Here is a 14,397-nt window from a genome sequence, read left to right on the forward strand (position 1 = left end):
AGGGGAATGGGGGAACACAAGGGAAACACGGGGCATGAGCGGGGGGTGGGGGGTACAGGAGGGAGACATGGGACATGAGTGGGGGATGGGAGGCAACACGAGGGAGACACAGGGCATGAGCGGGGGTTGGTGGGCAACAGGAGAGAGACACAGGTCATGAGTGGGAGGGTGGGGGGCAACACAAGGGAGACACGGGTCATGAGCGTGGGGTGGGGGAACAGGAGGGATACACGGGGCTTGAGCGGGTGATGGGGGGAACAGGGAAGACACAGGGCATGAGCGGGGGTGGGGGGTACAGGAGGGAGACACGGGGCATGAGCGGGGATGGGGGGCAACACGAGGGAGACACGGAGAATGAGCGGGGGTGGGGGGCAACACGAGGGAGACACGGGTCATAAGCGGGGGGTGGGGGGAACAGGATGGAGACACGGGGCATGAGCGGGGGGTAGGGGGTAACAGGGGAGACACGGGCATGAGCGGGGGTGGGGGAGTAACAGGGCAGACACGGGCCTGAGTGGGGGGTGGGAGGGTACAGGAGTGAGACACGGGGCATGAGCGGGGGTTGGGGGGTAACACGAGGGAGACATGGGGCATGAGCAGGGGGTGGGGGAACACAGCAGACACAGGGCATGAGCGGGGGTGGGGGGTACAGGAGAGAGACATGGGACATGAGCGGGGGGTGGGGGGCAACACGAGGGAGACACGGTTCATGAGCGGGGGATGGGGGAACACAAGGGAAACACGGGGCATGAGCGGAGGGTGGGGGGCACAGTATGGCGACACGGGGATGAGCAGGGGGTGGGGGGTAACAGGGGAGACATGGTGCATGAGAGGGGGTGGGGGGGTAACAGGGGAGACACAGGGCATGAGCAGGGGGTGGGGGTACAGGAGGGAGACACGGGGCATGAGCGGGGGTGGGGGGCAACACGAGGGAGACACGGGTCATGAGCGGGGGTGGGGGCAACACGAGGGAGACAAAGGTCATGAGCGGGGGATGGGGGAACACAAGGGAGACACAGGGCATGAGCGGGGGTGGGGGGATCAGGGCAGACAGGGGGCATGAGCAGGGGTTGGGGGCTACAGGAGGGATACACGGGGCATGAACGGGGGTGGGGGGCAACACGAGGGAGACACGGGGCATGAGCGGGGGTGGGGGACAACACGAGGGAGACACGGGGCATGAGCGGGAGATGGGGGCAACACGAGGGAGACACGGGGCATGAGCCTGGGGTGGGGGGAACAGGGCAGACACATGGCATGAGCGGGGAGTGGGGGGCAACAGGAGAGAGACACGGGGCATGAGCGGGGGGTGGGTGGAACAGGGGGGAGACACGGGGCATGAGCGGGGGGTGGAGGGAGTCAAGGGAGACATGGGGCATGAGCGGGGGGTGGGGGAACAAGAGAGACACAGGCCATGAGCAGGGGGTGGGTGAACAGGGGAGACAAGGGGCATGATCGGGGGATGGGGGTGAACAGGGGAGACACGGGGCATGAGCGGGGGGTGGGGGGAACAGGGGAGACACGGGGCATGAGCGGGGGGGTGGGTGGGAACATGGGAGACAAGGGGCATGACTGGCGGGTGGGGGAGCAGGGGAGATATGGGGCATTTGTGGGGGTGGGGGGCAACAGGAGGGAGACACGGGGCATGAGAGGGGTGTGGGGGGTAACACGGGGCATGAGCGGGGGGTGGGGGGCAACACGAGGGAGACACGGGTCATGAGCGGGGGGTGGGGGGCAACACGAGGGAGACACGGGTCATGAGCGGAGGGTGGGGGGAACACGAGGGAAACGCGGGGCATGAATGGGGGTGGGGGAACAGGAGGGAGACATGGGGCATGAGCGGGGATGGGGGGAACAGGAAGACACTGGGCATTAGCGGGGGTGGGGGGAACAGGGCAGACACGGGGCATGAGCAGGGGGTGGGGGGTACAGGAGTGAGACACGGGGCATGAGCAGGAGGTGGGGGGTAACACGAGGGAGACATGGGGCATGAGCGGGGGGTGGGGGGAACAGGGCAGACACAGGGCATGAGCAGGGGGTGGGGGTACAGGAGGGAGACATGGGACATGAGCAGGGGGTGGGGGTACAGGAGGGAGACACGGGGCATGAGCAGGGGGTGGGGGTACAAGAGGGAGTCACGGGGCATGAGCAGGGGATGGGGCAACACGAAGGAGACACGGGTCATGAGTGGGGGCGTGGGGGCAACACAAGGGAGACACAGTTCATGAGTGGCGGGTGGGGGGAACAGGATGGAGACACGGGGCATGAGCGGGGGTTTGGGGGAAACAGGGCAGACACGGGGCCTGAGTGGGGGGTGGGGGGTACAGGAGGAAGACACGGGGCATGAGCAGGGGGTGGGGGTACAGGAGGGAGACACAAGGCACGAGCGGGGTTAGGGGGTAACATGAGGGATACACGGGGAATGAGCGGGGATGGGGGGCAACACGAGGGAGACACGGAGAATGAGCGGGGGTGGGGGGCAACACGAGGGAGACACGGGTCATAAGCGGGGGGTGGGGGGAACAGGATGGAGACACGGGGCATGAGCGGGGGGTAGGGGGTAACAGGGGAGACACGGGCATGAGCGGGGGTGGGGGGTAACAGGGCAGACACGGGCCTGAGTGGGGGGTGGGAGGGTACAGGAGTGAGACACGGGGCATGAGCGGGGGGTGGGGGGTAACACGAGGGAGACATGGGGCATGAGCAGGGGGTGGGGGGAACACAGCAGACACAGGGCATGAGCGGGGGTGGGGGGTACAGGAGAGAGACATGGGACATGAGCGGGGGGTGGGGGGCAACACGAGGGAGACACGGTTCATGAGCGGGGGATGGTGGAAAACCAGGGAAACACGGGGCATGAGCGGAGGGTGGGGGGCACAGTATGGCGACACGGGGGATGAGCAGGGGGTGGGGGGTAACAGGGGAGACATGGTGCATGAGAGGGGGTGGGGGGTAACAGGGGAGACACAGGGCATGAGCAGGGGGTGGGGGTACAGGAGGGAGACATGGGGCATGAGCGGGGGTGTGGGGTAACACGAGGGAGACATGGGGCATGAGCAGGGGATGGGGGAACACGGCAGACACAGGGCATGATCGGGGGGTGGGGGTACAGGAGGGAGACAAGGGACATGAGCGAGGGGTGGGGGGTACAGGAGGGAGACACGGGGCATGAGCAGGGGATGTGGGTACAGGAGGGAGACACGGGGCATGAGCAGGGGGTGGGGGGCAACACGAGGGAGACACGGGGCATGCGCAGGGGTTGAGAGGCAACACTAGGGCGACACGGGCCATGATTGGGGGGTGGGGGACAAGACAAGGGAGACACGGGTCATGAGCGGGGGGTGGGGGGAACAGGAGGGAGACACGGGGCATGGGCGGGGGAAGGGGGAAACAGGGCAGACACGGGGCCTGAGCGGGTGGTGGGGGGGTACAGGAGGAAGACACAGGGCATGAGCAGGGGGTGGGGGTACAGGAGGGAGACACAGGGCATGAGCGGGGGTAGGGGATAACATGAGGGAGACACAGTGCATGAGCGGGGGATGGGGCAACACGAGGGAGACACGGGGCATGAGCGTGGGTTGGGGGATCAGGGCAGACACATGGCATGAGCGGGGGGTGGGGGGAACAGAAGAGAAACGGGGCATGAGCGGGGGTGGGTGGAACAGGGGAGAGACATGGGGCATGAGCGGGGGGTGGAGGGAAACAGGGGTGACATGGGGCATGAGCAGGGGGTGGGGGAACAAGAGAGACACGGGCCATGAGCAGGGGGTGGGGGGAACAGGGGTGACAAGGGGCATGAGCAGGGGATGGGGGTGAACAGGGTAGTCACAGGGCATGAGCGGGTGGTGGGGGAAACAGGGGAGATACGGGACATGAGCGGGGAGGTGGGCGGGAAAATGGGAGACAAGGGGCATGACTGGGGGGTGGGGAACAGGGGAAACATGGGGCATTTGCAGGGGGTGGGGGGCAACAGGAGGGAGACACAGGGCATGAGCGGGGGTGGGGGGGACAGGGGAGAGACACGGGGCATGAGTGGGGGGTGGGGGAAAGAGGGGATACACAGGGAATGAGGGCGGGTGGGGGGACAGGAGAGAGACATGGGGCATGAGCGGGGGGTGGGGCAACAGGAGAGAGACACAGGGCATGAGCAGGGGGTGGGGGGTAACAGGATGGAGACACGGGCCATGAGCGCGGGTTGGGGCAACAAGAGAGAGACATGGGGCATGAGCGGGGGGTGGGGGGAACAGTGTAGACAAGGGGCATGTGCAGGGGGTGGGGTGAAAAGGAAGGAGACACGGAGCATGTTAGGGTATTGGGGGGACAAGAGAGACACAGGCCATGAGCAGAGGGTGGGGGGGAACAGGGGAGACAACGGCATGAGTGGGGAGTGGGGGGAACAGCAGAGACACAGGGCATGAGCGGGGGGTTGGGGAGGAAAGGGGAGACAAGGGGCATGACTGGGGGTGAGGGAACAGGGGAGACATGGGGCATTTGTGGGGGTGGGGGGCAACAGGAGGGAGACACGGGGCATGAGCGGGGGGTGGGGGGTAACACGGGGCATGAGCGGGGGGTGGAGGGAACAGGAGGGAGACACAGGGCATGAGCAGGGGTGGGGGTAACAGGAGGGAGACATGGGACATGAGTGATGAGTGGGGGGTGGGGGTAACACGAGGTAGACACGGGCATGAGCGGGGTGGGGGAACAGGGCAGACACAGTGCATGAGCGGGGGGTGGGGGGTACAGGAGGGCGACATGGGACATGAGTGGGGGATGGGGGGCAACACGAGGGAGACACGGGGCATGAGCGGGGGTTGGGGGGCAACAGGAGAGAGACACAGGTCATGAGCAGGGGGGTGGGGGGCAACACAAGGGAGACACGGGTCATGAGCGGGGGGTAGGGGGAACAGGAGGGAGACACGGGGCTTGAGCGGGGGGTGGGGGGAACAGGGCAGACACAGGGCATGAGTGGGGGTGGGGGGGACAGGAGGGAGACACGGGGCATGAGCAGCGGGTGGGGGTACAGGAGGGAGACCCAGGGCATGAGTGGGGGGTAACACGAGGGAGACAGGGGCATGAGCAGGGGTGGGGGGCTACACGAGGGAGAAACGGGGCATGAGCGGGGGTGGGGGGCAACACGAGGGAGACACGGGTCATGAGCGGAGGGTGGGGGCAACACAAGGGAGACACAGGTCATGAGCGGGGGATGGGGGAACACAAGGGAAACATGGGGCATGAGCAGGGGGTGGGGGGAACAGGAGGGAGACACAGAGCTTGAGCGGGGGTGGGGGGGTAAGAGTGGAGACACAGGGCATGAGCGGGGGTGGGGGGATCAGGGCAGACAGGGATAATGAGCAGGGGGTGGGGGCTACACGAGGGAGACATGGGGCATGAGCGGGGGTGGGGGGTAACACGAGGGAGACACTGGGCATGAGCGGGGGTGGGGGGCAACACGAGGGAGACACGGGGCATGAGCGGGGGGGCAACATGAGGGAGACACAGTGCATGAGCGGGGAATGGGGGCAACACGAGGGAGACACGGGGCATGAGCGTCGGGTGGGGGGAACAGGGCAGACACATGGCATGAGCAGGTGGTGGGGGAACACAAGGGAAACAGGGGGCATGAGCAGGGGGTGGGGGGAACAGGAGGGAGACACAGAGTTTGAGCGGGGGTGGGGGGGTAAGAGTGGAGACACAGGGCATGAGCGGGGGTAGGGGGATTAGGGCAGACAGGGGGCATGAGCAGGGGGTGGGGGCTACAGGAGGGAGACATGGGGCATGAGCGGGGGGTAACACGAGGGAGACACGGGGCATGAGCGGGGGTGGGGGGCAACACGAGGGAGACACGGGGCATGAGCAGGGGTGGGGGGCAACATGAGGGAGACACGGTGCATGAACGGGGGATGGGGGCAACACGAGGGAGACACGGGGCATGAGCGTGGGGTGGAGGGAACAGGGCAGACACATGGCATGAGCGGGGGGTGGGGGGACAGGGGAGAGACATGGGGCATGAGCGGGGGGTCAGGGGAACAAGAGAGACACGGGCCATGAGCAGGGGGTGGGGGAACAGGGGAGACAAGGGACATGATCAGGGGATGGGGTGAACAGGGGAGACACGGGGCAAGGACGGGGGGTGGGGGGGAACAGGGGAGACACGGGGCATGAGCGGGGGGTGGGCGGGAACATGGGAGACAAGGGGCATGACTGGGGGGTGGGGGGAGCAGGGGAAACATGGGGCATTTGTGGGGGGTGGGGGGCAACAGGAGGGAGACACGGGGCATGAGAGGGGTGTGGGGGGTAACACGGGGCATGAGCGGGGGGTGGGGGGCAACATGAGGGAGACACTGGTCATGAGCGGGGGGTGGGGGGCAACACGAGGGAGACACGGGTCTAGAGCGGAGGGTGGGGGGAACACGAGGGAAACGCGGGGCATGAATGGGGTGGGGGAACAGGAGGGAGACATGGGGCATGAGCGGGAGGTGGAGGTAACACGAGGGTGACATGGGGCATGAGCAGGGGGTGGGGGGTACAGGAGGGAGACACGGGGCATGAGCGGGAGGTGGAGGTAACACGAGGGAGACATGGGGCATGAGCGGGGGATGGGGGAACAGGGAGACACGGGGCATTAGCGGGGGTGGGGGGAACAGGGCAGACACGGGGCATGAGCAGGGGGTGGGGGGTACAGGCTGAGACACGGGGCATGAGCGGGAGGTGGAGGTAACACGAGGGAGACATGGGGCATGAGCGGGAGGTGGGGGGGAACAGGGCAGACACAGGGCATGAGCAGGGGGTAGGGGTACAGGAGGGAGATATGGGACATGAGCGGTGGGTGGGGGGTACAATAGGGAGACACGGGGCATGAGCAGGGGCTGGGGGTACAGGAGGGAGACAAGGGGCATGAGCAGGGGGTGGGGGGCAACACGAGGGAGACACGGGGCATGAGCAGGGTTTGGGGGGCAACACGAAGGAGACACGGGTCATGAGTGGGCGGGGTGGGGGGCAACACAAGGGAGACATGGTTCATGAGCAGGGGGTGGGGGGAACAGGATGGAGACATGGGGCATGAGCGGGGGGTTGGGGGAAACAGGGCAGACACGGGGCCTGAGTGGGGGGTTGGGGGTACAGGAGGAAGACAAAGGGCATGAGCAGGGGGTGGGGGTACAGGAGGGAGACAAAGGGCACGAGCGGGGGTAGGGGGTAACATGAGGGAGACACGGGGAATGAGCGGGGATGGGGGGCAACACGAGGGAGACACGGAGCATGAGCGGGGGTGGGGGGCAACACGAGGGAGACACGGGTCAGGAGCGGGGGTAGGGGGCAACACGAGGGAGACATGGGTCATAAGCGGGGGGTGGGAGGAACACCAGGGAAACACGGGGCATGAGCAGGGGGTGGGGGGAACAGGATGGAGACACGGGGATGAGCGGGGGGTGGGGGGTAACAGGGAAGACACGGGGCATGAGCGGGGGTGGGGGGTAACAGGGCAGATACGGGGCCTGAGTGGGGGGTGGGGGATACAGGAGGGAGACACGGGGCTTGAGCGGCGGGTGGGGGGTAACACGAGGGAGACATGGGGCATGAGCAGGGGGTGGGGGGAACACGGCAGACACAGGGCATGAGCGGGGGGTGTGGGGTACAGGAGGGAGACATGGTACATGAGCGGAGGGTGGGGGGCAACACGAGGAAGACACGGGTCATGAGCGGGGGGTGGGGGGAACACGAGGGAAACACGGGGCATGAGCGGGGGGTGGGGGGAACAGGATGGCTACACGGGGCTTGAGCGGGGGGTGGGGGGTAACAGGGGAGACATGGGGCATGAGCGGGGGGTGGGGGGTACAGGAGGGAGACACGGGGCATGAGTGGGGGTGGGGGCTAACACGAGGGAGACATGGGGCATGAGCAGGAGGTGGGGGGAACAAGGCAGACACAGGGCATGAGCGGGGGGTGGCGGGTACAGGAGGGAGACATGGGACATGAGCGGGTGTGGGGGGTACAGGAGGGAGATACGGGGCATGAGCAGGGGTTGGGAGGCAACACTAGGGCGACACGGGCCATGATTGGGGGTGGGGGACAACACAAGGGAGACACAGGTCATGAGCGGGGGGTGGGGGGAACAGGAGGGAGATCCGGGGCATGGGCGGGTGATGGGGGAAACATGGCAGACACAGGGCCTGAGCGGGTGGTGGGGGGTACAGGAGGAAGACACAGGGCATGAGCAGGGGGTGGGGGTACAGGAGGGAGACACAGGGCATGAACAGGGGTAGGGGGTAACATGAGTGAGACACAGTGCATGAGCGGGGGGTGGGGGGCAACAGGAAAGAGACATGGGGCATGAGCGGGGGGTGGGAGGGAATAGGTGAGACACAGGGCATGAGAGGGGGATGGGGGAACAGAGGAGACAAGGGTCATGAGCGGGGGATGGGGGAACAGGAGGGAGACACGGGGCCTGAGCCGGGGTTGGGGGGCAACACGAGAGAGACACTGAGCATGGGCGGGGGTGGGGGGCAACAGGAGGGAGACACGGGTCATGAGCGGGGTGCGGGGCAACATGAGGGAGACACGGGTCATGAGCGGGGGGTGGGGGGCAACACGAGGGAGACACGGGTCATGAGCGGGGGTGAGGGGAACACGAGGGAAACAAGGGGCATGAGCGGGGGGTGGGGGGAACAGGAGGGAGACTCAGGGCATGAGTGGGGGGTGCGGGGGTAACTGGAGAGACATGGGGCATGAGTGGGGGGTGGGGGGAACAGGGCAGACACGGGGCATGAGCAGGGGGTTGGGGGTACAGGAGGGAGACAAGGGGCATGAGCGGGGGTGGGGGGCAACATGAGGGAGACACGGGGCATGAACGGGGGGTGGGGGCAACACAAGGGAGACACAGGGCATGAGTGGGGGAAGGGGGCAACATGAGGGAGACATGGGACATGAGCGGGGGGTGGGGGGTAAAGCAGGGAGACACAGGGCATGAGCAGGGGGTGGGGGTACAGGAGGGAGACACGGGGCATGAGCAGGGGGTGGGGGGCAACACGAGGGAGACACGAGGCATGAGCAGGGGTTGGGGGCAACACGAGGGAGACACGGGTCATGAGTGGGGGGGTGGGGGGCAACACAAGGGAGACACGGTTCATGAGCGGGGGGTGGGTGGAACAGGATGGAGACACGGGGCATGAGCGGGGGGTTGGGGGAAACAAGGCAGGCACGGGACCTGAGTGGGGGGTGGGGGGGGTACAGGAGGAAGACACGGGGCATGAGCAGGGGGTGGGGGTACAGGAGGGAGACACAGGGCACGAGCGGGGGTAGGGGGTAACATGAGGGAGACACAGGGAATGAGCGGGGATGGGGGGCAACACGAGGGAGACACGGAGCATGAGCGGGGGTGGAGGGCAACACGAGGGAGATACGGGTCATGAGCGGGGGGTGGGGGGCAACACGAGGGAGACACGGGTCATAAGCGGGAGTGGGGGGAACACGAGGGAAACACGGGGCATGAGCGGGGGGTGGGGGGAACAGGATGGAGACACGGGGCATGAGCGGGGGGTGGGGGGTAACAGGGGAGACACGGGGCATGAGCGGGGGTGGGGGGTAACAGGGCAGACACGGGCCTGAGTGGGGGGTGGGGGGGTACAGGAGGGAGACACGGAGCATGAGCAGGGGGTGGGGGTAACACGAGGGAGACATGGGGCATGAGCAGCGGGTGGGGGAACACGGCAGACACAGGGCATGAGCGGGGGGTGGGGGGTACAGGAGGGAGACATGGGACATGAGCGGGGGGTGGGGGGCGCCACGAGGGAGACACGGGTCATGAGCGGGGGGTGGGGGGAACACGAGGGAAACACGGGACATGAGCGGGGGGTGGGGGGAACAGGATGGCGACACGGGGCATGAGCGGGGGGTGGGGGGTAACAGGGGAGACACGGGCATGAGCGGGGGTGGGGGGGTAACAGGGGAGACATGGGGCATGAGCAGGGGGTGGGGGTATAGGAGGGAGACACGGGACATGAGCGGGGGTGGGGGGTAAGACGAGGGAGACATGGGGCATGAGCAGGGGGGATACAGGAGGGAGACACGGGGCATGAGCAGGGGGTGTGGGTACAGGAGGGAGACACGGGGCATGAGCAGGGGGTGGGGGGCAACACGAGGGAGACACGGGGCATGAGCAGGGGTTGGGAGGCAACACTAGGGCGACACGGGGCATGGGCGGGGGGTGGGGGGAAACAGGGCAGACACGGGGCCTGAGTGGGTGGTGGGGGGGTACAGGATGAAGACACAGGGCATGAGCAGGGGGTGGGGGTACAGGAGGGAGACACAGGGCATGAGCGGGGGTAGGGGGTAACATGAGGGAGACACGGTGCATGAGCGGGGGATGGGGGCAACACGATGGAGACATGGGGCATGAGCGTGGGGTGGGGGAAACAGGGCAGACACATGGCATGAGCGGGTGGTGGGGGGAACAGAAGAGAGACACGGGGCATGAGCGGGGGGTGGGTGGAACAGGGGAGAGACACAGGGCATGAGTGGGGGGTGGAGGGAAACAGGGGAGACATGGGGCATGAGCGGGGGTGGAGGGAACAAGAGAGACACGGGCCATGAGCAGGGGGTGGGGGGAACAGGGGAGACACGGGGCATGAGCGGGGAGGTGGGTGGGAACATGGGAGACAAGGGGCATGACTGGGGGGTGGGGGGAACAGGGGAAACATGGGGCATTTGGGGGGGGGTCGGGGGCAACAGGAGGGAGACATAGGGCATGAGAGGGGTGTGGGGGGTAACACGGGGCATGAGTGGGGGGTGGGGGGCAACACGAGGGAGACACGGGTCATGAGCGGGGGGTGGGGGGCAACACGAGGAAAGTGCGGGGCATGAGCGGGGGTGGGGGAACAGGAGGGAGACACGGGGCATGAGCGGGGGATGGGGTAACAAGGAGACACAGGGTATTAGCGGGGGTGGGGGGAACAGGGCAGACACGGGGCATGAGCAGGGGGTGGGGGGTACGGGAGGGAGACACGGGGCATGAGAGGGGGGTGGGGGGTAATACGAGGGAGACATGGGGCATGAGCGGGGGTGGGAGGGAATAGGTGAGACACAGGGCATGAGAGGGGTGTGGGGGGAACAGAGGAGACAAGGGTCATGAGCGGGGGATGGGGGAAACCGGATGGAGACACGGGGCCTGAGGGGGGGGTGGAGGGAAACACGAGGGAGACACGGAGCATGAGCGGGGGTGGGGGGCAACAGGAGGGAGACACGGGTCATGAGCGGGGGGTGGGGGGCAACACGAGGGAGACACGGTCATGAGCGGGGGGTGGGGGCAACACGAGGGAAACACGGGGCATGAGCGGGGGGTGGGGGGAACAGGAGGGAGACACGGGGCATTAGTGGGGGGGTAACAGGGGAGACATGGGGCATGAGCGGGGGTGGGGGGGTAACAGGGCACACACGGGGCCTGAGTGGGGGGTGGGGGGGTACAGGAGGGAGACACGGGGCATGAGCGGGGGGTGGGGGGTAACACGAGGGAGACATGGGGCATGAGCAGGGGGGTGGGGGGAACACGGCAGACACAGGGCATGAGCGGGGGTGGGGGGTACACAAGGGAGATATGGGGCATGAGCAGGGGTGGGGGGAACACGGCAGACACAGGGCATGAGCGGGGGGTGGGGGGTACAGGAGGGAGACATGGGACATGAGCAGGGGGTGGGGGGCAACACGAGGGAGACACGGGTCATGAGCGGGGGATGGGGGAACACGAGGGAAACACGGGGCATGAGCGGGGGTTGGGGGGACAGGATGGCGACACGGGGCATGAGCGGGGGGTGGGGGGTAACAGAGGAGACACGGGGCATGAGCGGGGGTGGGGGGTAACAGGGGAGACACGACACAGGGCATGAGCAGGGGGTGGGGGTACAGGAGGGAGACATGGGGCATGAGCGGGGGTGGGGGGTAACACGAGGGAGACATGGGGCATGAGCAGGGGTGGGGGGAACACGGCAGACACAGGGAATGAGCGGGGGTGGGGGGTACAGGAGGGAGACATGGGATATGAGCGGGGGGTGGGGGGCAACACGAGGGAGACACGGGGCATGAGCAGGGGTTGGGAGGCAACACTAGGGCGACACGGGCCATGATTGGGGGGTGGGGGACAACACAAGGGAGATACGGGTCATGAGCGGAAACATGGGGTATTTGCGGGGGGTGTTGGGCAACAGGAGGGAGACATGGGGCATGAGAGGGGTGTGGGAGGTAACACGAGGGAGACACGGGTCATGAGCGGGGGGTGGAGGGAACACGAGGAAAATGCGGGGCATGAGCGGGGGTGGGGGAGCAGGAGGGAGACACGGGCATGAGCGGGGGATGGGGGTAACAAGGAGACACGGGGCATTAGCGGGGGTGGGGGGAACAGGGCAGACACGGGGCATGAGCAGGGGGTGGGGGGTACAGGAGGGAGACACAGGGCATGAGTGGGAGGTGGGGGGGTAACACGAGGGAGACATGGGGCATGAGCAGGGGTGGGGGGCAAAAGGAAAGAGACATGGGGCATGAGCAGGGGTGGGGGGAACAGGAGGGAGACATGGGGCATGAGTGGGGGGTGGGGGGGTAACAGTTGAGACATGGGGCATGAGCGGGGGGTGGGGGGAACAGGGCAGACACGGGGCATGAGCAGGGGGTGGGGGTACAGGAGGGAGACAAGGGGCATGAGCGGGGGTGGGGGGCAACATGAGGGAGACACGGGGCATAAGCGGGGGTTGGGGGGCAACACGAGGGAGACACAGGGCATGAGTGGGGGATGGGGGCAACATGAGGGAGACACAGGGCATGAGCGGGGGTTGGGGGGCAACACGAGGGAGACAAGGGTCATGAGTGGGGGGGTGGGGGGACAACACGAGGGAGACACGGGTCATGAGCGGGGGGTGGAGGGAACAGGAGGGAGACACGGGGCATGAGCGGGGGGTGGGGGGAACAGGGCAGACACGGGGCATAAGTGGGGGTTGGGGGGCAACACGAGGGAGACACAGGGCATGAGTGGTGGATGGGGGCAACATGAGGGAGACACAGGGCATGAGCGGGGGTTGTGGGGCAACACGAGGGAGACAAGGGTCATGAGTGGGGGGGTGCGGGGGCAACACGAGGGAGACAAGGGTCATGAGTGGGGGGGTGGTTGGGCAACACGAGGGAGACACGGGGCATGAGCAGGTGGTGGGGGTACAGGAGGGAGACACAGGGCATGAGCGGGGGTGGGGGGTAACATGAGGGAGACACGGGGCATGAGCAGGGGGTGGGGGGCAACATGAGGGAGACACGGGTCATGAGCGGGGGGTGGGAGCCAACACGAGGGAGACACGGGTCATGAGCGGGGGGTGGGGGGAACACGAGGGAAACATGGGGCATGAGCAGGGGGTGGGGAGAACAGGAGGGAGACACGGGGCATTAGTGCGGGGTGGGGGGTAACAGGGGAGACACAGGGCATGAGCGGGGGGGTGGGGGAAACAGGGCAGTCACGGGGTATGAGCAGGGGTTGGGGGTTATAGGAGGGAGACACGGGGCATGAGCGGGAGGTGGGGGGTAACACGAGGGAGACACGGGGCATGAGCGGGGGGTGGGGGCAACACGAGGGAGACACAGGGCATGAGCGGGGGGTGGGGGCAACATGAGGGAGACACGGGGCATGAGCGGGGGGTGGGGGTAACATGAGGGAGATGCAGTGCATGAGCGAGGGTGGGGGGAACAGGGCAGACACGGGGCCTGAGCAGGAGTGGTGGGGTACAGGAGGGAGACACGGGGCATGAGCAGGGGGAGGGGGTGGGGGTACAGGAGGGAGACACAGGGCATTAGCGGGGGTGGGAGGTAACATGAGGGAGACACGGGGCATGAGCGGGGGTGGGGGGCAACACGAGGGAGACACGGGTCATGAGCGGGGGGTTGGAGGCAACACGAGGGAGACATGGGTCATGAGCGGGGGTTGGGTGGAAAACGAGGGAAACATGGGGCATGAGCCGGGGGTGGGGAGAACAGGAAGGAGACATGGGGCATTAGCGGGGGTGGTGGGTAACAGGGGAGACACGGGGCATGAGTGGGGGGTGGGGGGCAACATGAGGGAGACACGGGCATGAGCGGGGGGTGGGGGCAAGATGAGGGAGACACGGGGCATGAGCGGGGGGTGGGGGGTACAGGGCAGACACGTGGCATGAGCGGGGGATGGGGGGAAAAGGAGAGAGACACGGGGCATGAGTGGGTGGTGGGGGATCAGGGGAGAGACACGGGGCATGAGTGGGGGGTGGGGGAAACAGGGGAGGCACGGGGCATGACAGGGGTTGGGGGGAACAGGAGAGAGACATGGGGCATGAGTGGGGGTGGGGGGCAACAGGAGAGAGACACAGGCATGAGCGGGGGTGGGGGTAACACGAGGGAGAC

Source organism: Ambystoma mexicanum, chromosome 5q (assembly GCF_040938575.1).
Source record: "Ambystoma mexicanum isolate Mex_15411 chromosome 5q, UKY_AmexF1_1, whole genome shotgun sequence".
In the NCBI taxonomy this organism is placed as follows: Eukaryota; Metazoa; Chordata; class Amphibia; order Caudata; family Ambystomatidae; genus Ambystoma; species Ambystoma mexicanum.